This window comes from Sitophilus oryzae, unplaced genomic scaffold (assembly GCF_002938485.1).
Source record: "Sitophilus oryzae breed Bouriz unplaced genomic scaffold, Soryzae_2.0 scaffold_404_pilon_pilon, whole genome shotgun sequence".
NCBI classification, from domain to species: domain Eukaryota; kingdom Metazoa; phylum Arthropoda; class Insecta; order Coleoptera; family Curculionidae; genus Sitophilus; species Sitophilus oryzae.
In genome coordinates, this window is record NW_022146979.1 from 609,190 (window position 1) to 633,912 (window position 24,723).

At 32.1% G+C, this 24,723-nt stretch overlaps 1 protein-coding gene across 1 annotated transcript in view; it reads right to left on the reverse strand.

Annotated features, from left to right (window-relative positions):
* LOC115885626 overlaps positions 1 to 24,723 on the reverse strand; it is a 567,259-nt gene that overhangs the window by 283,546 nt on the left and 258,990 nt on the right. The gene's annotated exons all lie outside the window — the stretch shown is intronic.

Here is a 24,723-nt window from a genome sequence, read left to right on the forward strand (position 1 = left end):
AGTTGATTACAGTAGTTTTATACATACATATACCGCGGTCAGTCAATTTGAACAGGGACCTCTGGGACGTGGTCAAAGTTGTGAAGATAACTTAGGTAGGTAATGCAACGAATTTACTAAGGCTGAAAATCGTTAAACATTATTATATATTATACACAAATAACGGCAATGTTAGTCAGTCACCTGAATAGCGGAACAATGCTGGTCAGTCGTCCCTAATATACGTAAAAAAATTAATTATATATAATTTTATATAAAAATAATTTTAATTTTGACATTGATCCATGTCCGTCAATAAAATTATAACCCCAAATCAAATATTAATAAATATTAATCTTAGTAATTAGTTGCATTACCTAAGTTATCTTTAAAACTTTGACCACGTCCCAGAGGTCCCTGTTCTAAGTTTCGCTTGACTGATCGCGGTATATGTATGTACAGTACGTCTGTCTGTTCTGTAGCTACGGGGTATCCGTGAGAGGGTAAACGATATTCTCTCGATGTTTTCCGTAAAAAATTAGACGACGCGTCCCATCAATAAAAATTCGACAAGCCAATGCCAATAAAATGAGCGGGCGGCGCGGCGGCGGCGGAGCGATTTGCGGTGACGTACTCGTCAAGTCGACGTATAAAATATATTGCGGTTTATTTAAATGTTTTTTGTCCGCATTCCTTTCATAGACACAGATCCAGTAGACGTACTTTACATAACTACTGTAAAAATAACTGTCCAAAAACTGGCTTTGGTAAATTCAGAGAATTTTTTCGACGCTGCCTCTTAGACTATAACAAGAGAAAAAGTGATAGCGGCGGAGCCACAGCTACCTCATTCGTGGTAAATCTACCCTTTTGTAAAACAATTTAACCCCACATCTCGTGATAATCTATTCCTATGAAAAAAAGCTTGTGGCAACACTGGGTAACGATTTGTGCCATACGCGGCTAAGAAAATCACTATAATAAACTTGATACTGTACCAACATTGATGTGTTTTCATTGCATATTTTCATCGATAGGTTTGTAGCTTCTGAACAGCCGTCTAGGTAAAGCTAGCTTCTTTGCAGCTCAGAATTAGAATTTATTTCATTACAGTTGAGGGTTGGAACCTTTGGTGTTACACAGCAAAATAAAAACACTAAATCACCACAATACACCAAAACACTTTTACTTTCACACTGGACGCGCGTTTCGCTAACCATGTTAGCATCATCAGCAGATGATTATAAACTGGCAGTTTATAATCATCTGCTGATGATGCTAACATGGTTAGCGAAACGCGCGTCCAGTGTGAAAGTAAAAGTGTTTTGGTGTATTGTGGTGATTTAGTGTTTTTATTTTGCAGAATTTATTTCATTCGAATTTTTATTGGAGTCCTTATTATACCCTGTCATATTTATTTAAAACCAACAATCAACGAGAATATTCGTATAATTTAATAAAATTACTGTAAAACACTATAAATAATGAATTGTTTGTAATCGAACTGTAATTTCTGTATTATTAATCCGGTAAATGATGGAGATAAAAAATTGTGATCGATTAAATTTTTATTTTAAGATGAAACTTTAGTTAAAAACATTCTGAAAATTCGAATAATGAATTGAATAATGACAAGACAAGTGACATCTCTCTAAAAGTGATTTTGAGTGACAGAATTTGGTTATGTAAAATTTACAGTGAACATTTTTATTATCCAAAAGAAATACATATTGTATGAGTTTGGCTAACGATTAACATTAATTTAAAAATAAATTCCCAACATGAATAATAAACAAAACATTTAAACGACCACACACAACAATTTGTTTGTTAGTAGCAGTTAGTAGTTAGTCAAAGATATAGATGCAGTAGTATTTTGGTTTAATGGCCACAGCAGCCAGGGTTACCCGGCCGGGTGACTAAAAAAATATTATAAAATTATAACGCTAGAATAGTATATGGTTTTATATTAACTCTAATATTTTTAAACTTTATAAAAAGCATTCATAAAAAATATATATTCTTCAAATATTTCAATTTAACAGCTGTTAGTAAGAAGTTTCACTTCAAATATGCGCATATCATAGTGCACACACAATTTTTTTTTGTTGCAACAATTTTCAAAGTTGAATAACTCATACTAACTAATCCGGCTGGTTAAATAAAAGATTGTAAAGAGAAGTATAGTCCGTCTAGAAAGTATCCGGAATTTTATATTTTTCCTAATTTTAATGTATTTTTTTCTGTAACACTCTAAGACAATAGTAATCCATCACGTAGGTTGTGCCGATAGTAGGCTATGACCAAAATCGCATGGCAACACCATCTGTCAAATATTGTTGATTGTAAACCGGCTTAAAATTTGAGAAATAATGTCGCAAGTAAAAAAAAAGTGAAATGGTGGAATATTTGTACAGAAAAGGTGTTCGAAATGTTAAAAAATTAGTGCAATTGACTGAACTCGGAAAAAGTGCAGTATACGAGACAATAAAGAGGATAAAAATGGCACAAATATGAAGCATGGACCAGTTTCAGGAAGACCGCGTAAGATTCGCGAAAACAATTTAAATGCTTTAGTGGCATTAGGACGACAGAATCCGCGCCTAGGGTTTCGCAAATTGGCTAACAGATTTGGAAGTCAGCGAAAATTAAAAGTGTGTCCACAAACCGTCCGCATGTCACTGAAAAGACAAGGCTACATATCAAGGAAGCCAAAAAAATCCCTGCAATAACACCTCCACAAAGGCAGCGAAGAATGGATTTTTGTCAACGTTTTCAAGAAGATAATTTTAATAATGTTTTTATTTCTGACAAAAGTTGTTTCCAGCTTGTTGGAAACCACCTAAAAATCCTATCAAAAGAAAATGTTACCGTTCAAGTTTCAAAATTTACCACTAAAATAATGGTTTGGGGAGCAATATCTCAGCGTGGTGCTACACCTCTGTGTATAGTTGATGGAACTGTTAATAGTACAAAATATTATGATATTTTAAATGGTTTTCTTTTTGAAACAGCTCATGTTTTATATCCCGAGGGGTGTCGTTTTCAGCAGGATAATGCAAGATGCCATACGTCTGCCTATACTCAAGCTTGGATGCAAGAACACCATTTGGCAACAATTCCATAGCCGGCAGCTTCACCAGACCTTAGTCCCATTGAAAACATATGGGGATTAATGAAGATTGAAGTGGAACGAGCAGCTCCACGAAATAAACAAGATTTGATTCGCTCAGTTTTACAGGCCTGGACTACCGCCAGTGAACATTATGATGTGGCCCTAGTTTCGGGTGTACCTGGACGTTTAGTTAAGTGTTTGGAGTTAAATGGAGGTTGTATAAGTAAATAAAATTAATAATTTGTTATAATCTTTTTAACTCAAGTCCTAAAAATTTATATCGGTAATTGTAATTTTGCTTTCTTTTTTCCGGATAGTTTCTAGACGGACTATATATTAAATTATTGCTAGAACAGTGGATAACATGCACTACAACAAATCACAACACTAGCACACATCTCGCACTTACGTGGACGCTCGTCTTGCGCCGTGACCTCTCCTCCGTCCCGTTGCCAACGCAACAACAAAGCACCGCCAGCCGGCGTCCGTCGCGAGGTCGAGGTCAAAATGGCGGTCGTCGCCGCCGTCGGGACGTCCTCGTGTACGCGACGCGCTTTCCCGGTGCATAATCGCGGAGGAGGCGTCGGCGTTCGGCGTCGAACAACGAAGGGCGGCCACGTGACGGCGACGCCGTGTTGCGCCGAACGGAAGCGACCGGGGGATATTTCCGGATTAACAGGTGGAGGCCGGTTGAATTGTGTGGCGGAATAATACGTGCGATAGCCGAGGAATAGATCTGTCTATCACTCTATTTTCTAGTAAACTACTATAAATAATTCAATCATACTGTAATATGAATTATTATTTAAAGTACGTCTAATGTATGTGTATTTATGGAAAGAATTTCAATAATGCAGACACAATATTGGAGTATGATCAGTTTACTACAAAAGACATTTAAATAAACAATATATTTTTTTTGAAACGTCACAAAAGTATTTATTTTTGCGACGTGATTGACAATACAAAAAAGTCATTTCAACGCCTAGGCATAAAAGTAAAGCACTTTTACGCCTAAGCATAAAAGTACGAAAATATATTATTAAACTGACATAAAATGTTAAATTCAACGAGCGTAACCACAGTTTCTCGATATATAATTACATACAAGGTATGAATGTTAAATCTTTTTATATTATTTAGAACGTTTAAAATTGTTTAAAAAATTATTTGGGGCGTTTGAAAAAAAAATAACATGTTCTATTCGGAGTAAAAATTACTTTTTGTGCCTCGGCTCGTCCGTCAAACGTACAGCCTCGCCACAAAAAGTTTCATTTTTTATTCTAATAAAACAATATACTATTATAGATCGCTACCTACATATACAAGGTGTCCCAGGCTGAGCGTGCATTAGAAGTTTCTAGAAAAATAGATCGGGGATCGGATAATCTAGATCGGAGATTTTTTGCACATAGTTTCACAATGAGATCTATCAATTAAAAATATTTTCAATATGGTGGCACTTCGGGGAATTTGATAGCAGCTTTCTTATTTTAAATGGGTACCCCCATTTTTCATTATACACTTAAATTTTCTATAAAATTTTATGATTTTTTATATCAAACACTCTATACCTAGCATTAACCGTTTTTGAGAAAAAAAATATTAAAATTTTTCAAGGAAAAAATTGCCTGTGGAAAAAAAACTGTATAGCCTAAATGACAAATTTAGTGATTACCACAGCGACTGTGACATAAAGAGAAGACATGTGGCTATCTATTTCAAAAATTAAATTGTTCGAATGTCTTTGTTCGAATGAAAATTTTTGAAGGGAAAAATATTTGTACAGCCTAAACGTCAAATTTAGTGATTACCACAGCGACTGTGACATAAAGAGAAGACATGTGGCTATCTATTTCAAAAATTAAATTGTTCGAATGTCTTTGTTCGAATGAAAATTTTTGAAGGGAAAAATATTTGTACAGCCTAAACGTCAAATTTAGTGATTACCACAGCGACTGTGACATAAAGAGAAGACATGTGGCTATCTATTTCAAAAATTAAATTGTTCGAATGTCTTTGTTCGAATGAAAATTTTTGAAGGAAAAATATTTGTACAGCCTAAACGTCAAATTTAGTGATTACCACAGCGACTGTGACATAAAGAGAGACATGTGGCTATCTATTTCAAAAATTAAATTGTTCGAATGTCTTTGTTCGAATGAAAATTTTTGAAGGGAAAATATTTGTACAGCCTAAACGTCAAATTTAGTGATTACCACAGCGACTGTGACATAAAGAGAAGACATGTGGCTATCTATTTCAAAAATTAAATTGTTCGAATGTCTTTGTTCGAATGAAAATTTTTGAAGGGAAAAATATTTGTACAGCCTAAACGTCAAATTTAATGATTACCACAGCGACTGTGACATAAAGAGAAGACATGTGGCTATCTATTTCAAAAATTAAATTGTTCGAATGTCTTTGTTCGAATGAAAATTTTTGAAGGGAAAAATATTTGTACAGCCTAAACGTCAAATTTAGTGATTACCACAGCGACTGTGACATAAAGAGAAGACATGTGGCTATCTATTTCAAAAATTAAATTGTTCGAATGTCTTTGTTCGAATGAAAATTTTTGAAGGGAAAAATATTTGTACAGCCTAAACGTCAAATTTAGTGATTACCACAGCCACTGTGACATTTAAGAGAAGACATGTAGCTATCTATTTCAAACATTAATTTGTTTGAATATTATATAATATTGGCCGTAGCTGTCATGGAATTATGAAATTAAAAAACGATCATTAATCATTTTTCTGAAATGCAAACCCACTTTTTCGTTGCTTTTTGATTATACATGTTCCTATACCTAAAATAAATCGTTTTATTAAAACGATTTATTTTAGGTATAGGAACATGTATAATCAAAAAGTTATAAAGTTATTATTTAAGATTTAATTTTAAAGCGTAGTTTTTTCTTGATTTTATCTAGCCTTTATTCCTGTGACATTAAGTGTCAGGTCATTAGACAGTTTGTTTCCTTCTGTCAAAAAATTAATTATTTGAATTTCTCATATTATAAATACCACTTCTAAAACTTTATAAAGTGTATTTATAAAAATATATCTCGTATTTTAGTGATATCTAATGGCATTATGATCCATTAGATGCCAGTTTTATATCATAGGCTAAATCAGACGTTTAAAGTCATAGGTTACTTGTTAAAAAGCAGAAAAATATACGCTTTAAAACTAAATCTTAATCAATTTAAAAACGATTTATTTTAGGTATAGGAATATGTATAATCAAACAGTAACAAATTAAGAAACCTTTCACTGGTAAAATAAAAAAGTGGGTTTCCATTTGCAAAAATAAAAAGAATTTTGATTTATGATAATTTCTTAATCGCTCAATTAATTGACAGCTACGGCCAACATTATATGACATTCAAACAATTTAATTTTTGAAATAGATAGCCACATGTCTTCTCTTTATGTCACAGTCGCTGTGGTAATCACTAAATTTGTCATTTAGGCTATACAGTTTTTTTTCCACAGGCAATTTTTTCCTTGAAAAATTTTAATATTTTTTTGTCTCAAAAACGGTTAATGCTAGGTATAGAGTGTTTGATAAAAATATCATAAAATTTTATAGAAAATTTAAGTATATAATGAAAAATGGGGGTACCCATTTAAAATAAGAAAGCTGCTATCAAATTTCCCGAAGTGCCACCATATTAAAAATATTTTTAATTGATAGTTAATCTCATTGTGAAACAATTATGTGCAAAAAATCTCCGATCTAGATTATCCGATCCCCGATCTATTTTTCTAGAAACTTCTAATGCACGCTCAGCCTGGGACACCTTGTATATGTAGGTAGCGATCTATAATAGTATATTGTTTTATTAGGATAAAAAATGATACTTTTTGTGGCGAGGCTGTACGTTTGACGGACGAGCCGAGGCACAAAAAGTAATTTTTACTCCGAATAGAACATGTTATTTTTTTTTCAAACGCCCCAAATAATTTTTTAAACAATTTTAAACGTTCTAAATAATATAAAAAGATTTAACATTCATACCTTGTATGTAATTATATATCGAGAAACTGTGGTTACGCTCGTTGAATTTAACATTTTATGTCAGTTTAATAATATATTTTCGTACTTTTATGCTTAGGCGTAAAAGTGCTTTACTTTTATGCCTAGGCGTTGAAATGACTTTTTTGTATTGTCAATCACGTCACAAAAATGAATACTTTTGTGACGTTTCAAAAAAAATATTTTGTTTATTTAAATGTCTTTTGTAGTAAACTGATCATACTCCAATATTGTGTCTGCATTATTGAAATGCTTTCCATAAATACACATCCATTAGACGTACTTTAAATAATATTTCATATTACAGTATGATCGAATTATTTATAGTAGTTTACTAGAAAATAGAGTGATAGACAGATCTATTCCACGGCTATCGCCCGTATTATTCCGCCACACAATTCAACCGGCCTCCACCTGTTAATCCGGAAATATCTCCCGGTCGCTTCCGTTCGGCGCAACACGGCGTCGCCTTCAAAAATTTTATTTTTTTTTTCTTAAAAACGGTTAATGTTAGATAATGAAAATTTTGCAGAGAATATAATTATGTAATAATGGGGGTCCCCATTTGAAATAAGAAAGTTGTTGTTAACTTCCGGTATTTCCGAAAGTGCCGCCATATTGAAAATATTTTTAATTGATAAATATCATTGTGAAACAATGATGTGTAAAAAATCTCCGATCTAAATCTTGTAGTTCTCTAGAAACTTCTAATGCACGCTCAGCCTGGATACCCTGTATACACGGGACAGAGAATCCACGTGGACTTCACGAATATGTCACCACATTGGTTATTTGCAAATTTGTCCAGTTGTTATTGACATCGTCTAATTTCTACGAGAAAGATCGAACGTATAAATCGGTAGTAGACCAAGCTTGGAGAACAGTGCAGTCGTTATCGGTAAAATGATTGCGTGATTTTATTATTTTTTTGTTTTTCTTCTCAATTTCTTAATGTTTATAAAGATTATGTCTCATTTACGTGGAAAATCGTTGAAGAAAATAAAACTTACTCTGTATTTTTGAAAGTTTTGTATAAGTAATGTTATATAAAATATTTACGGCACGCCCATGAATTACCGAATTACCCCATAGCTACAGAATGGATTGACGTACTGTCAACATTTTTTTTGGAAATAATGAAACAAAAAATGATAAAATAAATAAACAAGTTCGTTAAGATTATAGCGTTTCGAAGAATAATATTTTAGATTTTAAAATAGGAAATTTAATCGTAATAAATAAAACCAATAGAGAATTTCACGCCCTATAAACCTACGCCCTATAAAAAACAACAGCTCTAGTTCCAGTTTAAACCACGTGCAGAACCTTTTACCTTGTATTAGTTCTCTGACCTTTACAAAAACCCTTTCATGGCTATCTTCGATTGGTCTATTAGTGATATATGAACTGCCTTTTTCACTCTTTGAAGTGAAATAACATAGGTTCAGATAATTCCCTAGGTATCAGCCCACCGTTAATACAAGTTTAATAAATCGTAAATTTCGGTTTACTCGGTTTTCAGTAAACATTATACATTTTTAAAATTAATGCGTAACTTGTGTTAATACCTGCAACAATTTAAATTGTAAAAATGACTGTGAGATTCTGAAGTATTATTTTTTGACCTGGGCATGTCTGACAATCCTTACTTGTTCGTGCTAGATCATTTTGTGTTTATTTTTAAATGTTTCATTGAAACAAGGTCAGACTTAATCAATAGTTAGAAATAACTTCACATTTAATAATTTTATTCTGTACGTATAGGCATGGTCGGCTACTATACATAGTTCTATGAACTCAATTATAAATCGTTTGTTGTAATTTCTCATTACAAAAACTACAACAATATTTTATATATAGCAACAAAATTATTTCCAGCGACGACCTTTTCCAGATTAATGGTGAAGGCAAATATATTGTTTAAAAATATATAACTATTTAACGAACAACAATATTGCCTTAAGACCAGTATGTCATCAATATGAAACCCGCCTTAAAATTAAAAGCTCTGGAAGGACAGAAAAGTGTGAGAAACAGATTTTATAGCGAGTGTGTTCTTACTTGGACTATAATTTATTGCCAGAGCATCTAAAAGAATCTAAGACAAGTAACATTTACAAAAAAACAATCAAGGAATGGGTAATTAGCATGAGAAGATATATACACTATATGTTTGTTTCAACCGGACGAGAGAACCGTCTTAGAACGATGATTTCCTATCAGTCAATTCATTTGTTAATCTTGACAAACGATCAAACTTTTCAAACAATAAGTGGGCGACTAGAAATTACCGTCCCAGGATCGGTTCGCGGTCCGGTTGGAACAAACCTAGTATTATGGACAATAAGAAATAAAAAAAATTGCGCACTATGTGCGCATATTTGATGTGAAACTTCTTCTGACTTCCGTCTACCTGCCCGTCTGAGGACTCAACACGTATGCACAAAGGTTAAACGTCTGCCTCACACAATGTAGCCACAGTATAGCATTTACGTATACACAAAGTAAGGAATACACAGTGTGCCGTAATATACACAGTGCTTGTGCATTACGTTTAAACTATGTTTGCACATTGCAGTTGTGACTACCGCGTGTATACGTATATATTTTGCTTCGTATATACATCTTGTGCTAGATAAAACTACTTCTTATGAACGAATTTAGGATATAATACAAGTTTTGATGCCTAACTTTTCGTTCTTTTTAAGAAATATTTATTCAATGATACCAATTCTATCTTTTTAGAACGAAAATTGGGAAGGCAAAACTTTGTATTTTCCAAAAGTATCTCGATCGTAAGTTCAAGAGAAGTTGCCTTAAAATTGTTCCATTTTTGTTTTGTATTAAATGTATCATTTTTCTTCCATAAAATGGATTAAGTGGTTAAAAAATAAAATTCTTATATTTTTTTTATCATGGCAATAATGGCAAATAACACAATAATAATAATTATTTACACTGCAGAAACCAGAAGTAAGAAAACACTGTAAAAGATCAGAATTTGTATCAAAATGTATTAAAAATATAAGTACCTAGTATAACAACATACTAAAATGGTAAACACTGGTATATCGCCACGATTTGGTGGACCTCGTTTAGTCCTTTTTTTTCTCCCTTTCTCCCTCCAAGCAGTTGGTTTATTAGCATGCTCATTCATCGAGCACTCTGTTGGACTTTGTTGTATTTTATTTCCAGATTAACAATCTCACCCTTAAATTTTATATGAAACTGATTATTGAATATTAAACATATCTGTATATTGATCCATCAATAACTTACCGAATATCAGTGTAAGAAATTCTTTGAAGTGTTTAAATCTTTCTTTCTCTGGTCCATTTAGATTTTTATTATTTCCAAATTAAAAAAAAATTATATTGCAGAGCTAACTCAGCTAACCTCTTTATCATTATACGAGAGTATTTGGAGTTTTCATTCATTGGAGTCAAAATTTGGTAAATTGGGTATCGAGTAAGGGAAGTGTCGCTGCTATAATATTAATAATACTCTTAGGAAGGTGTAACAAAGTAATTAAAAACGTGTACTTACCTTAAAATATCTTTTAAACTACACACAAACAGAACATTTATATAGAGCTTCCGAATGATAATACAATAATGGCTGCTAACACATACCACTCCTAGAAAGGAGAAATGAGAGAGGACACATAAGATACACTTGGTCGGTGTATCTACGCTAAGGCTATCCGCGCATGCGCACACCTTCATTTCATGCTAGTATGTAGACACAACAGTACACTATTACAAAGTGTCTATATAGATATTTATATTATGTGTATACGTCACATTTTTACAAGGTGTGTACTATAGGCACAACTATGATACGAAGTATCACACATACATATGACTTATACATTGTATGTCTCATATACCGACGTCAGATTTCATCATTTTAATAATTATTTGTTACGTCACAAAATTCTTTAGAATCTTGAGTGCATACGGTATACAACTAGTAAACACTGTATCGCACAATTCTATCAATATAAACCTGCGTGTATCTCATATGTATATGTTAGAACTAGATGAACACTTAGGTTCACTTTAACCTATGTTGTTTCTCATGTGTCTCCCTTGTAGAAATGTAATTTCATTTGGACGTGCTATATGGGACCTAACCATACACAATTTTATCCAACAGCAGAACTGTTTTATGTCCTATCTCTGAAGAACAATTGATTTAAAAGGATCTACCAGTTCTACTTTCATTGTTGCGAATTAATAAACTATCAGGGTGCGTTTATGTTACTATGCAATATAGATGTGCGTTTTGTTTTTTTTGTAAATAATAAATAGCACTGACATTAAGACGTTATTTAGATAAATCTCGATTTTTTAACGATAAAATAGTGAATTATCATCCAGAAAGTCAGATTTTAAAGAAAAATGATTCAGGAAGATCTTCCGCAAGTACTTGGGCCTACAACATCCTGAGCAATACACTGGCCATTGTATGAGAAGATAATCCGCTACATTACTGGGAAATGTAGGAGTGAACATGACAACGTTAGGACGACACGGAGGATGGCGATCTGCAACGGTTGCGGAAGAATATATCGAAGAGTCCATCAACAATAAAACTTTATTTTCATGTAATGTTAATGTTAATTTAAAAAAAAATTAATTAGTAATTTATCAATGAAGCTTAATAATTTCTATAAAATGGTGTGGCTTTGAAGTTATAACACTTAGTAGTATATACTAGTTTTTTCTAACTTCAAAAACTCACGCGTGTGTTATTTATTTTGTATGCATGTATACATGTCAGTAATGTCTGTATAAGTAGTGGCTGTTAGATAAACACTATTATTAAAAGTAAAATTTCATCAAATTGCACATAACCGCTGAAATCGCTGGTGATTAGTTGGGAGCAGAGTTGACACTGAGAGAGAGTCGGCACGTTTAAAAACGGATGATTAAAATCAAACGGTAACAAATATTTTTGAACGCCAGCAAGAAGAACAGTTTTAGCGTTAAAAAGCCTGTTAACAATAAGTACCTCTTAAACCTGTTAAAATAGGATAAAAGCTTTACTTTAACATTGTACTAGATTGGCAATAACAATGACGTTAAAAATACTAAAGGCTCTATTCTGGTATCAAATGCGATTCAAGCTAATATTATAACGCCCATTCATATTAAATTTATGATATTTATGTGGAACAGAAACATTTTTGAGAACATGACTTTATAATGCGATTAGGTGAAAATGCGCGGTTATAGCATATCATCAGGAAAATCGATTAGTTTTGCTGATTGGCAGGCGGTTCGTAATAATTAGTGTTCAGCTGAAATGACGCAAAACTGTTAGTTTGATGCACTCGTCGTAGTTTCGTATTTATTGAATATTTCCGCTTGAAAATGGCTTTTCAGTGTTTCGTGTTAATGATACATTTCGTTGCTAATTATATTATAATTATGCATTATCCCCATTAAACAGAATTATTATTGTTTGTAATCAGACGAGATTACAAACAATAATAATCATTCTTATTTCCTGAAAACAACATTAGGAAACTATTAACAGTAATATAAAGTGAGCTAATTATAGTTTTAAGCATACGACGTAGTTTATGTACAGAGAGATATTTTAAAGTGATGCAAGCAAAAAAATATCTAAACGGCATTTTATATTTTTATATAACAAAAATAATATTATTCTGCGAAGTTTCTCGACTATAATGATAGACATATAACAATTGTATCATTTCAATATCAACTTTTAGTTAAATTTCTTTTAATTTTTCAAATATTAATGTTTTAACAAAATGAGACCCCAGCAAAAATACACTCAGATGCAAAAAAACGTTTTTGGTTAAATTTAAAGTGTTATCTTTTTGTTATTTTTAGCTCTGTTTCCAAGAATTTTTTAACACGCTATATATAATTATAAATAAATAAATAAATATAAATAAATAAATGCCTTTATTGTCAAAAAATTTTTCAATTTGCAGACAAAGGTAAACTAACAAAGTAAAAAAACAAGGTACACAAACAAACAAACAAAAGATAATACAAAACATTATACAAATAATATTGTCAGTCTTATTGTTAAAATAAACATTTATAAATGTTTATAATGTCAAAGAACAAAAAAATAAAAATAATATTCAAAAATATTTAGCTATAGTTTATAGTAAAATATTAATGACCTCTAAATAAATTCATTTCGATGTCATTAGTAAATATAGCAATAGCAAACATTAGACCAGTGTTTACAAGATCAAATTTGATTTTCAAAATATAATTCATTTACGGCGTAGAAAGCCTTGTCTAGTAAATAAGAGTTCAATGCTTTGCGAAATGAAAAAAATGATGTTATGGATTTGATTTCAAATGGCAGGTGATTGTGCATTTTTTTCGAGTTGTATAATATTGAACTTTTAACTAACTCTGAGCGTGGGGTAGGTAGATAAAGATCTTGCTCCGCGTTCCTGAGTGGATAAGTGTGAGATGGCCTTTCTTGAGAAGCTGATACATGTTTACGTATTAGGCAAACGGATTCAAATATAAATAAGGAAGGAAGAGTCAATATTTTTAATTCTCTAAAAAAGCCCCGGCAATGAGTTCTGCTGTTTAGTCCCAGTGAATATCGAACAGCTCTCTTCTGGAGCTTGAAAATGCGGTCAAATTGAGCCGCACAACACGTACCCCAGAATGGAAGGGCATACCTGAGGTGCGACTCAAAAAGTGCATAATAAACAGTTCTAGCCACTGACAAGTTAAGCTCCTTAGAAACAGACCTTAATGCAAAACAGGCAGAGCTCAATTTTTTCGACAAAGCTTCGATATGTATGTCCCATTTCAGAGAATTGTCCACAACAAGCCCTAAGAATTTTACGGATTTTACGACGTCAATGGTGGTGTTGTCAAGTACAAAAGGCTGCAACGAGTTTTTATACGACAAAGCTTTAGTTTTAGAAATGTTGAGACTCAGGAGGTTCGAATCGCACCAAGATTTAATGGTGATTAAGTCATTTGATACAATCCTATGAAGTGCCATGATATCCTTGTTGCTCCAAGTGAAGCTAGTGTCGTCCGCAAAAAGACATATTTTGCCACTGATGTTTATGTTAGCAATGTCGTTAATAAAAAGAAGAAACAAATAGGGCCTAGTACTGAGCCTTTTGGTACTCCACATTCTACATACATACATACATACAGCCGTTACTCGCTGACGAGTATTCGACACACATAAAGAAAATGGTCACGCAAGGCGTTTTCTTTCATGAGCTTTTCTGTGACTGAAAAGCCCGATACGTGATGTTATCTGCCTACCGCACTCCGGACATTCAAAAATCTCATTGCTTTGTTGCCTCTCTACTTTTTGGTTGCCGCTGTTAACTGAGTTTACAACCCTTCTCCATTGAGTTCTATTGTGAGCTGCTTTTTCCCACTCATTCTGCATGTTAATTCCCTTTAAATTTTCGTGGAAAATGTCCTTGTATCTTTTCAGTTGTCCACCCGGCCTCCTCTTACCGTCCACAAGCTCACCGTAAAGCAGAGATTTTGGTATGCGGTTTTCTTGCATTCTGCATACGTGACCAGCCCATCTTAAGCGGGATTTTGTGACCATGACTTCAATACTCTCGCAGTTAGATTTTTCAAGGACCGATACGTTTGAGACATGATGGAACCACCGGACTCTTAAGAGTTGTCTAAGGTGTCTCTGTTGCAACTTGTTCAATGCGTTCATGTGTCGGCGGTAAGGCACCCAGGTTTCGCTCCCATATATCATGGTGGGGATTATAATTGCTCGGTATACTGCAAGTTTTGTTTTTGTACTCAAGTCATGATTGTAGAAAACCCTGTCTTTTAATTTCCAGAATGCTCTTGAGGCGCTACTAATCCTGTGCTGAATTTCAGAGTCAATATTGGCCTTTTCCGAAATCAAACTGCCAAGGTAATTGAATTCCGCCACATATTCGAATAGTTCTTCTCCGATTTTTATAGCATTGTTGTGATCTTCCGGGGGAGTGCACATGATTTTAGTTTTGCCGATGTTCAGCTTAAGGCCCAAAGCCTCGTATGCCCAGGTATATGTGTTCAACATTTCTTGTAATTGTTGTACCGTGTTTGCAACTAGAGCGCAGTCGTCAGCGTATTGAAGTTCTGTGATAAATTTTGTACGTGTTTTTGCCCTGAGTCTTTTTATGTTGAACAGACGCCGTCATATCTGTATCTAATGCCCAATCCTCTCTCCTGCAGTTTGCTGTCCACTATAATGGAGAGCGCTGCCATGAATATGTTGAATAGGAGAGGCGCTAAGACACATCCCTGCCTAACTCCTGTATTTGTTAGGAATGGGTCGCTCAGTGATCCATGATGTGACACTCTTGACTTGTTGTTGTTATGGAGGCTTTTACACACTGTAAGAAATTTGTTGGGTACTCCGAACTTTTCCATAATTGCCCAAAGCGCATCTCTGTTCACAGAGTCGAAGGAGTCCACATTACATTCTATTGGCTTGCTAGAAGACAACGTGGTATCCACCCTCACAAGTTGACTTCTGTTGCTCAGATACGACTTAAACCATTCGAGAGATGATCCCCTGAACGCATAGTGCTGCAGTTTATTAATTAAGATCTTATGATTTACACAATCGAACGCCTTAGGAAAATCACAGAAAATTGTTGCTGTAGAATGATGGTTGTTTAGGCTGGAGTAAACTTTATTAAGGAGGGAAAACATATATCAACTTTAATTTGCAAAATCAGTTTTTTTATAAACTGTAGTATTTGGCATAGTATACAGTGTTAAACGGGGAGTTGTTTTTACCTTAACTTTAAAACACCCTGTGCAATAATTTCGTGTGTAAATTTTCCTAAAATATAATTTTGCGGTCAGAACCATGACTTGTGAGCATCTTGTTTTTTGGATCATGTCAATACATGCCTTGGTTAATTTTTAAGAGCAAAATGAACTTGCCACCAACAATTTTTCAATATGACAAGACGGCTTTGGTGATTATTGTGAACTATATGCTACTATGAACTGCCCATCATATTCGACGTTTGGGAAATGCTTGGCAGGAGGTCTAGAGGTGGCCGAGCAGTACCAGCAATATTAAATGAACTTCGCTTGGTTCTTAAAGAAGAATGGGAAAACATAATGCAATATGATTTATGTAGCCTTAATGACAGTTTGAACGGACATATACAGGCAGTTGTAGCAGCCAAAGAATGCAATACAAAGTATTAGGGAATTTTTTACAATTTTTTTTCTGTTTGTATTTGTATTTTTTTTCTGTGTAGTTTATTATTTTAACTATAATAGTAATATATTAGTTTATTATATTTTATTGATCGTGATCAGTTCATTTCGATTTTAAATATTAACCAAAGCATGTATTGATATGAATCAAAAAACAAAATGCTCAGAAGTCATGGTTCTGACCGTAAAATTATATTTTAGGAAAATTTACATACGAAATTATTGCATAGGGTGTTTTAAAGTTAGGGTAAAAAAACAACCCCTCGATGAACCCTGTATAATATGCCAAATACTAAAGTTTATAAATAACTTAGTTTACAAATTAAAGTTGATTTAATTATATATATACAGTTTGCTAAAAAAGTCATGAAAATAGGACTAAAAATAACAAAAACATAACACTGAATTTGACCAAAATTTTTGCCGTTGCGTTTTTTGCATCTCAGTGTATATAATTCACATTCATAATTTATTTTTTTACATAATTAATTAATAAATATACAATAATGAAATGTTAGTAAAATTTATACAGGTAACTTAATTTTAATAATAAATTAAATTTAAGTAATCTGGAAACCTTCCACAGATAAATCTTAAACATAAACTCAAAGCAGATTCCAAGTTCTTCTCTAAATATACTTAGAATTTATTTGAAAACTTTAACAGGGGTTCTTTAAGCGAGAGAACTTAGTTGTTTGAGACTTACTTGAGGTTGGGAAATACTGATATTATCAGATCATGATAGTGCTATATTTCTGTGTTAAACGTATTCTCTAAAATTGAAATTATCATATAACTTCAAAAAAGTCTTATGGGTATTTCGCCACTGTAGGAAAATCTACATAATAAAATAGTTATTTTTTGTAACCACTGCTGGCGTTAATCCAGCAGAGTAATTGTGAGCAGTGGTTTATTAATAAGTAAATTTGCCTAACGGACAAAAACGGCATAAATAGTATAAATTAAATTTTAATATACAAGGTGAGTCTTCTACGATGTTCTGTCTTAGGAACTACTGGAGCTAGAAAAGCGGTTAAATAGAGGAAGAATTGCAGTTTTGTGGGGATAAACATATGCGACTTTCGCATTTTGAAAAAGTTATGGCTTACTAGATATTTTGAAAAAAAAAAACAAATTTCGACAATTTTAAAAATGTTTTCTAATTTCATTATAGTAAATTTTAGAAAACAAAAGTTTTCAGATAAAAGTTGTAGATAATTGTGGTGATTGTTTTCTGTGTTTTCTTCTAAAGGCTGTCATTTTGGACAAATGACATACAGGTATGTTTTTTTAAATGGAGACCATAATTGATCGATAATTAAAAACTGGACTTCGTAAAAAGCGCAATTTTTAAAATTTTTAGCGATATAAGCTATAATATGTTTTTTTTTTCGAAAAATTACAGAGCTATAGTAAATTCTTATATTTTTTAAACAATTTCACTTAGTTAGCAATGGAAACAAGTTCAATTGTCGTTGCTCTTAGATATGTCACACTGTCATCAAAATAAAAAAAAAATTATCGAGACGCAAATAAATTATAAATATTTTTACGTTTTTCGTCGGTTCCGTGTGGATAGTAAGTCACAATTTATTTAAACACAATTTATTCAACACTAATTAATAAAAACAATAACGATAAAGGACTTAAAGAACTATTTACAAACGATTTATAACTATTTATCTACAAAGAATTTATTTTGAATTTTAGCGCGTCAACTGTACTTGTCTATTTATGTCTGTCCTCTTTAGGCTCCAGCCGCCGGCTTTTATACCCACAGCTAAAGATTTCTCGAATAGTCCATAGATCGTTAGGTGCATAGAGAAGGTTTCGATTTTTCTCGTATGTACTACTCCATTCCAGTGGAACTCGATTCTTCTCGAAACTTCGAATGAATCATTACGGTGTCTATTCTTTAATGCTATGTTAAGGTCATCTGAGGGCGGGACATCTAGTTAGGTTAGGTCGATTATGAATTTTTAAATGAAGAAAAGCGTGTGGAATTATTGGTTCAAGTATTCTTGGGCCATATAATTTCGAAAATAAGGTGATCGGTGAACGCTACTTACGCTTTTTAGAGAACGGTATTCAAGACATGTTAGAATACTTAAATTTAGAGATTGGCGCATCAATAGAGTGGTTTCAACATGACTTTCATTATGACGCTCCCCCTCATAACAAAAATAATTTTAATTTATTATATCATAATTATGCAAACTGAGGGATACGAAAACGTGAAGCAATTGCATAGGCCTCCTCGGTCACCTGACCTATCCATTTTAGATTTTTTAGATAGAGATGTGTGTATTTTAGATGTATCAAGAGAGGCACTCGAAAAGGAGAAGTTTAATGATATCGACCGCCTGTGAGAAAAGCTTTTAATTCAGTTTTAAAAAGATACATTTTTTGAACATTTGTTAAAATAACTTAAAGGGTATGTGGCGATATTAATTTTTTAAGTTTAAATTTGTTCATATCCAATTGTAAAGAACCGTTTAATAAAATATTCTGTCTTTTTAGAAGTTATAAATCATAATAGAATAAGTATGCCATGCCAGCTTAATGAAATTAGTAAAAAAAGATAAGAATTGGCTATAATTCAACAATTTTTCAAAAGGACATATTATAGCTTATATCGCTGGAAAGCTTAAAAAATGACGCTTGTTATGAAGTCATGGTTTTCATTAAAAAATAATATGTTTGTGTCATATGTCTGTCTATAACTTTTATCTGAAAACTTGTTATCTAAAATATATTATAATGGCATAATCTCCAGTAGTTTCCGAGATACCCGTAGAGAACATCGTATAAAACTCACCCTGTATATTAAATTTTAATTAAAACTATCAATATCCATACTATCATCTATGGAATTATTATATTTATCCTGTATAAGAACATGTCATTAATGCTTTCTCTATATTCTTTCTTAATACACCATAATACTTTGATTCCGAAAATACCCAGTGGTTTTCAAGAGATTTCCATTGTGTAATACGGATTACACGGCACTGAAAATATGCATATATACTAGAATTTAAAATAAATGTTTAAATCTATAAAAAAACAATTTTAGTTTACATCCTATATGTGCTGGTAAATTTTGCACGCTTAAAATTACAAATTCTTTATGCTCCAAGTTCAGTTTTAAATATTCATTTTAACCCGTGCTGTTTTGAAGTTTAGTTAGACCTCGAAACCATATGAGCTTGAATTTTTTATAGCGCTGTCTGTCTTTTACGAACTAGTCGGTGGGTTTGTTAGTGCCTAATTTTTTAAAAACGGGAACATCATTTTGGTAGATTCATGAAATATATAAAAGGACGAATAAAGTGAATTGGGAAGATATTTTTAACTCTGTTTTATTCTTATGAGCTTGAATTTTTTAAAGCAGTGTATGTCTTTTACGAACTAGTTAGTGGGTTTTTTACTGCCTAATTTTTTAAAAATGGAATATCATTTGGGTATATTCATGAAATATAAATATATACGAATAAAGTGAATTTGGTAGATAGTTTTAACTCTTTTATTTATTACTAGTTAACCCTGTTAAGGTGTGTCTCACTTGAATAAAAAATGTACATGCACTGTCAAAATATAATTTTATTGCCAATGACTGCGAAGAAGACTATGTTTGCCATATATTTATAGTCGGCTGATGCAAACGATTGCCAGCGACTGCCCAATCATGTATATGTAATTCCAAAATGTACATATAATTCCAAAATTGATACACGAGTTAACCCGAATAAATTCGTACTGCCTATATAACTTTTTTATTTTTTCAGATAAAAAAACAGATTTGGTATGTTATACTCTGTTTTTTTTAGGTAAGATTTCGACAGATGATGACATAATAAAAGCAGATGACATCCATACCAATTTATTTATTTTACTAAAAAAAGTTTCTAATATTTTTTAAGTTAACTGTCGAGTTAACTAGAGATGGGTTTAAATATAAATCCGTCATGCATGATCTCTTGTTGTTTTTAATCAGTTTTATTGGTTTATTTCAAAAATGACAGACAATATTTTGATTTTATTGGTTTGACGGAACCATGAACGACAAACGGATGCCGATGCGTATAAACTCGACTTTAGATTGTTAAGGCTTGTCAAAGTTTTGGCAAATTATAGGTTATAATTTTGTATCAACTTATGTCAAATACCCTGCGTTTTGGAAGATGATGCATGAAGTTTGATTCGTGTTATTACGTGTGTTTTGTGTCTTTTGAAGTCAAGTAGAGGAAAAATCTAGGGAAAATTAACTGTAGACCCAGAGCACAGTTTATAGTTAATACTCGGTGCCCAGGCAGAAAGTCTTATAAACCAATAAAGCTACAATCAATAAAGTTTGTTAGGTTAGGTTTACCATCTCGTCGTAGATAAGTGCATCTCGCATATGGTGCAAGGATCGTACTAAACATATACTAAAAACTGGAGTAGCTGTAAACTAAAAACATCACACGATAGGTAAATAATGGATTTTAGTACTGCAGAGAAAAATAATCTCAAAAGACACTGGTTTAAAAAAAATAAGATTAAAGTTAATTAATCAAACTTGTAAAATAAAATAAACTACTTTGAAATTAAAATGACAGACACATCTATCACTGTCAAGGATCTTGTCGTTGGACAGACTATAGTATATGATATAAATTAGGACAGATTGGTGTATTCAATGGTTTTTGGTCGCTTGACCACAACTTTTGATTTTTAAATGGTACCCTCTGTACCTTGCATAATTTTTAACTTTCCTTGGTAGAAAATGATACTCTGAATAGAATGACATATCATATGTCAACGTTCGACAATCTCAGTTAAAAAGAAATTGTATTGTATTTTTATTCGTATCTCATTTTTTTCAAATGGAACGAGGGTGGCTCATTAGCATTTTTGGGAAAATACTTTTTTACAAATAATTTGGTACCCCACACTTGGCACTTCGAGTCAAATTGTCATTACATTTATGGCCATGGCACTCTAAATTAAAATTTACAATGCTATTTTTTTTAATTGAAAATGTCAAAAGTTGGCATATGATCATTCTATTTAATTCATTTTCGATCAAATAAAATAAAAAAATACCAAGGTTGTCACTTAAAAATCAAATATTTTAGTCATTTCCGGTGAAACAGGAAGTGACCGAAAATAATTGAATCGGTCGATCAATCCTCGCTTCTTTATCTAAAAAAATTAAAAAAATATAGGGGTCAGCCACTTTTGAAACGGAACCGGGACTATAAAAGACATATATTTACATAAATTATTAAAATTAAATTATATAATTTATAATAATTTATAATTTATAAAAGACTAGCAAACCCGTTTAGGCGTTGCTGTGGCTACGATATACATTAACTACCGAAGTATCGAAGTACCAAAAAAAGTGCCGAAATAATAAAGAGAAAATTTTTCTTTTGGCCAGATCTTTCACTCATTAAAATAATCGCACTTATTTCCGCGACACTCTGTATAATACTATCGTATGCTCTATGGAACATAAGTTTCTAAATTATCAATATTTTTATGTTGGGAACTTAATATTTCGTATCTATATTATCGATGCATTAGTCTGTGCATATCATATACTGATATATTATGCAGTGTATAAATACTATTCCAAAATTTGTTTTCTTTTAATTCAGGATAACGGCTGCATTTTAAAGTAGAAGTTGATATTTTTCAATTTACTTCTCTTACCCAATTCCAGATGGCATTATTCTCAGTGTTAATTTATAGTATGTCTGTGTGTGGCCTATGCAAAAGTTCCGCTTTAAAATATCAAAGCTATAAATTAACACAAAATACCGGGTGCGTCTTAAAAGTGGCTAACCCTTATAACTTCTCTTTATTTTTTTAGATAAAAAAAACGAGATTTGGTGTTTAGTATAATATGACAAAAATTAGGATTGATTGACGTATTCAATTGTTTTCGGTTACTTCCTATTTCACCGGAAATGACAACAACTTTTGATTTTTAAATTGCACCCTCGGTATTTTTTTACTGTATTCCATAGAAAATGACACTCTGAATCCAATGACATATCATATGTCAACTTTTGACATATTCGCTCAAAAACAAATTGTATTTTAAATTTCAATCTGAGTGCCATGGCTGTGTTAAAAACACTAATTTTTAATCAAGAAGCCTTAGAAAAATAAATTTGATCGTCTAATGTTTTTAGTGTCTTGTCCTGGCCGGTTAAAAGATGCCCAAATCGTATTTTTAATCATATCTGAATTTTTTCAAATGGAACGAGGGTGGCTCATTAGCATATTTGGAAAAATCATTTTTTACGAATAATTTGATACCACATACTTGGTATGTCGAGTCAAATGAACCGTATGTTATTATTTCAAATAAACCATATGCAAAAATGTCAAAAGTTGACATATGGTATATTTCCGGTAAATTTCCAGTAAGACCGGAAGTGACCGAAGACAATTCTAATCTCTTAATCAATTCTAATTTATGTCATATACTAACACACACACCGAATCTCGTTGTTTTATTTGAAAAAATAAAGAAGTTATAGAGGCGAGCCACTTTTGAGATGCACCGGTATATGTTTTTTGTTAATATTGCCCGATCTACAGGAGATAAACCGTAAATAATTTCTATTTAGATGCTAGAAGCTAACTAAATATAAACAAATAAGTTATTAATTAAATAACTAATGTTGTTTACCCCACTCGACCTTTTTTTCAGTATTTTAAGTTTTGTGTGTTAGAAAAAGTGTTTATATATGACAGAAACACCCCATTTCATTTCATGATTGCCCTTTTTCCCTTACATAAAATTCTCGGAGGAAGTTCTTAAGGCAACCTAAATTTGCGAGAGATAGATTTTATTAAAAAGAAAATCTGTATATCCACTAGATCCTGTATCGATTGGTAACCAAACTATTGTTATCGAGTGTCGATAGATCTTATATAAATGACACTTCTCCGCTTGATACAACGTTCTTTGTTTAAGGATAATGAGAACGTTCGATCTATAGGGAGACAAGAGGGAATAAAAAAGGATCGGGACAATATCGATTAAGTGTTATACAAATCGAGAGCCTAAAGCCAATTTTTTTAAAGAGCACTGAATATTATAAAAAGGTTTATCTACGTCAGTCAGTTAAAAAGCTCTTAACTCACGCATTTTCATTACCGCACTCCTTGTTTAGATGACTACCGAAAAAAATATCTTGTAAAACATTTATTTTGCAGTAAATACAAATAAACTATTATGTTGATAATAATTATGAAAACATGAAAACTTATTTATTATGAATGTTAATGATACAGTTTGAACAATCTTCTTGTAAATGCCTGAGGAAGCATATACAGGGTGTTTCAAAACAAATGCGAAAAACTTTAGGGGGTGATTCCTTGTTCAAAATAAAGGGTAGTTTGCTTTATAAACGTTGGGTCAAAAGTCAACCATTAGGGAGATATCGCGGTACAAAGATGGTGGAAAAATAATATTTTTATTTTTTATCTTGAAAACGAAAAGAGATAGACTAATGAAATTTTATGGAAGCATTACTGTTATGAAAACACACTTTCAGGTAATTTTGTTACTTTTTTAAAATCAGTCGAAGGGGTTGAAATAAACTACCCCTATCATTCTTGTTAACGAAATTTAAAGAAAAATCTTATCAAACACATGCAAATCTTTAATTTGGATAGTTTAGTTTGTTTAGAAACTTTTTTACCTCTTGTGTTTTTTTGATAAAACTCACCGATTGGAAATTAAAAAATAAAATCTAAAGCATTACATGTCAGGACAAAAACATTTTTAGATTAAGAATCTAGTGATAATAACGATAATAATAATCATCTAGATAATAACGTATTGCAGTAGAGTAATGTCAAATAAAATAATATTAGGAACATCATAAAAAGTAACAGCGACCGATTAGATTTTTTCCTAAAAAAATTACAGCAGCCCACTAGATTCTTTATCAGAAAATGTTTTTTGTCCTGACATGTAATGCTTTACATTTTATTTTTTAATTTCAAATCGGTGAGTTTTATCAAAAAAATACAAGAGATAAAAAAGTTTCTAAACAAACTAAACTATCCAAATTAATTTTTTTGCATGTGTTTGATAAGATTTTTCTTTAAATTTCGTTAACAAGAATGATAGGGGTAGTTTATTTCAACCCCTTCCACTCATTTTAAAAAAGTGAAAAAATTACCAGAAAGTGTGTTTTCATAACAGTAATACTTCCATAAAATTTTATTAGTCTATCTCTTTTCGTTTTCAAGATAAAAAATAAAAACATTATTTTTCCGCCATCTTTGTACCGCAATATCTCCCTAATGGTTGACTTTTGACCCAACGTTTATGAAGCAAAC